We start from the raw sequence: 3,439 nt of genomic DNA, 5'->3' as shown, positions 1-3,439 counted from the left end.
GCTGGCATGTGGTGCTGGGGGATTGAACCGCGGTCCCTGTGCTTTGCTAAGCTTGTTCTAAGTAGGTGCTTTAGACCACTGAGCCATCTCTCCAGCCCCCGAGACTCACCTTTTCTAGAGGAGGAGAAGGCACCCTGGGGCTGTCAAGGTGCGGTGACAGACACTGCAGATTTGCAGCTCACCTGCAAGTTCTCTGCTGGGCCCGTCAGAAAGGGCACATGATCAAACGCTGGCTTCCTGGCCTGCATCCAACTTCCTTGTGATTGTTTTGGATGTAACATGTTTGATGCTACTGAAAGTGGGCGTTCCTGCAGAAGTTGTCAAGATGTTCAGTAGTTTCTTGTCAGGTTAATGACTACATATGCTGTAACAAGGTTCGAATCAATTCACTTTTTCAAAGAATGATTTCCTGCACTTAAGAATAGATCACTTAATCTGTAAAAGACAGTAGAAAACATCCAAATTCTTTAAATGAAGGTACTCAGAAAATGAAAATTGAAAAAGTAAAATATCAAACTGTAAAAATAAAAGAAATTAAATATTTAAAATAAACTTTAAAGCCCTGCAATGTAACATGGAAAATAGTGACAAACAAGAAGAGCTTGCCTGATACCAGCAGCTCCTTCCATAGCCGGAGATGGTTTGCTAGAGGCTCTGAGAGCTGGTTCAGTTGCACAAGGAACCCTCTGTGCTGGTACCAAGTGTGCACTGGGAAAGGTCTTCAGGGGTGCACACTAGTTCTTTAAGACAGCAGGATCCCATTTCAAAGCCTTAAGTTGACCTATTATTTCCTGAAAGCGATGCTCCCACCTACCTAAAAAGCCTTTGAGACAGAACCCCACAGTTTAAACTAATTAAATTCCGAATTTAGCTTAAGATATATCATTAAAGTCAGGTTTTGTCCTTAAGGGTGTGGAGAATTCAAATACGTACATGTTGTATTTGTACAGAATTTAAACTTATAAGGCGTTTTCCCCATTTATTATGTTAGTTGATGTGACATCTCCTGCGTGCAGATGATGGGACAATACTCTCTTGCAAAGAAAGGGTAAATCTGCCTTATGCCCCCTCGCTCCCCAAATCAAGAGCCAGGCCAGAGAGGCGCAAAGATAGAGCACCCAACACTCGCTGCCTGTTCTCATCACTGTAGGATCCACTCACTCAGCGTCCCACACTGCGTAACTGGCAGGTGTTGCTGCTGTCTGCATTGTACAGATGAGGAAAGTAATGTAGAAAGAGGTGGCAGTACTGGTTACATGTCGGTTGGCTCTTGTGGAAGTGTGGAGCCCCGACTCAACCATTAAGTCACACCTGTGTTGCATAAATGACGAGATAAATGCAAGACTGTGGTGAGAAGGCACAAGATTGCTACTCCTGGCTTAGAAATAAGGACACTTAGGCTCAGAAAGAGTAATTTTCGCAGTCACACAGCTGGCAATAAATCTGAGTGTAGGTTTCTAGCCCACTATTTTTCCATTACATCATTTTTTTCTTCTTTTTGTCTACTTTGAAGCCACATATTTTATCTACTTTACTTACTTTAATAAGTTACTTATTTTAACTTGTAACTTCTACCAAACTCAGTAAGATCCAGGCTCAGTTAATTGTACCATGATTCTCTGGGGTTACAGCTAACAACTAAGAGATATCAGAGTGGCTTACAGGAGCACTGGTGCACAATAGCGTTTTTTTTTTTTTTTCTTTCTTTTTTTCTGCAGTTCTAGAGATGAAACCAGGGTCTTTACATTGAGCAATTCCCTCAGCCCCTCCTTTAAAAAAAATTGGGACAGAGTCTTGCTAAGCACTAAGATGCCCAGCATAATCTTGAACTCAGGATCTTCCAGCCTCAACCTCCCTCCCAGACTACTGGGATAATACTGTGGGCCGCCACGTCTAGCTATAACAGCATCTTTTTTTCATTTATGTATTTGGTACATGATCTCACTACACAGCTCAGATTGTGGTGATCCTCATGTTTTCAGTCTCCCCAGTGCTGGGGTTACAGGCGTGCACCACCATGCCTGGTCTGGGTGGTCAGCTCAGCACTCACCTGGGATGAGGTTGGGGCCAGCACAGCATGTGATGTAAAGGATGAAACCCTGGTCCTAGAGCTAGCCAAAGCAGGCACTTAGTCTGCTGAGCTATCTTGCCGGTTCTTACAATAGCATTCTTAATTCCTATCAGGTGCATGGTGCATTAGAATAAAGACAATGGGAGATTTCAGAGTGTTTCTTGCTTGGTACTATACTATGTGCATTTATAACTCAATTTGATGTTGCCTGGGAACCAGAAATAATTTCGCTTTTTAAAAATAAATGGAAACTTCAAATAATTATTTAATAAACTGTTCATCTTTTCATTCAAAAGCTGATCAGAGTATCAACCACAAGCAGACTGCTGTAGAATATAGAAGACCAGTTTCTAAGACAGGTTGAGCTTGACTACTAGGAAGGGTGGGTGCTTTCTCCAAGTGCATAATTTCATGTCATAAAATAGGATTACTTATTCTACATCCCCTTTGATTCCAAGCACACCATAATCTTATTTTCAGGAATGTTTTGATGAGACCAGTTTACCATGGCCAACCAAGAGGCACGCAGCCCAGTGTGCTGGCATGCAGGCATGCTGTTCAGCCCAATGAGGGAAGGCCATGGTGCTCCTGCACCATGTGCCAAGATACACAGCATGCAGGAGAATCAGGATGTTGGTCTCTGGGAAACTGTTGATAAAGACTTGGTGATTCTGCTGCTTGCCGTGGGCCTTGCTTGAAGAACTACATCTGCAGGCAGAAAGGTTTCATGTCTGAAAGGTGAAGTCTGTATTCTATGCTTTCTGCACTTTCCTCTGCAACACACTAAGAACAGAGAACAAACGAGCTGGCTCCAAGATCCCACTTCTCTACCAGGAGTAGAGACAAAGTAAATTTCCCAAATTGTCTGCCTAGATTAGCCAAAAAAAAAAAAAAAAATTTGAGGACCCATTTCTGTGGCACCCCTTCTGTGGCTGGGAGAATGCCACAGGACAAAGAGGGACTTTGGAAAGAGGTCTTCTTTCTTCTTTTTTTCCCATAATTTTATTGATAAACAAATATCAATGAAGCAGTTTCAAATCAAATTGGTAGGACAGTTTCAATAATTAACACATTGCATACCTTCTTCCTAGTGGTTAATTGCTGTACAAGATGCAGACATGATATCCTAACACCATTAGAACAAATCACTCTATTCATTAACACAATGTAACTATATATCCACCCTAACAACTTTGAATACACAGAAAATGGACATACATCTGTATCCCCTTTTTTGGTTAAGTTCCATTATTTGAATATTATAGGTGTGTAAACTCAGCAAAATATTCTAAAAGAGTCCAGCAGCCCATAACAGTATTAGGTCTTTTGCTTGACTGGCAATGTCAGAAGTGGTTGACCTGAGTCCCC

Source organism: Octodon degus, unplaced genomic scaffold, assembly GCF_000260255.1.
Source record: "Octodon degus isolate 3935 unplaced genomic scaffold, OctDeg1.0 scaffold00101, whole genome shotgun sequence".
In the NCBI taxonomy this organism is placed as follows: Eukaryota; Metazoa; Chordata; class Mammalia; order Rodentia; family Octodontidae; genus Octodon; species Octodon degus.
The sequence above is the reverse complement of the archived record's forward strand: the minus strand, read 5'-3'. Positions refer to the sequence as shown.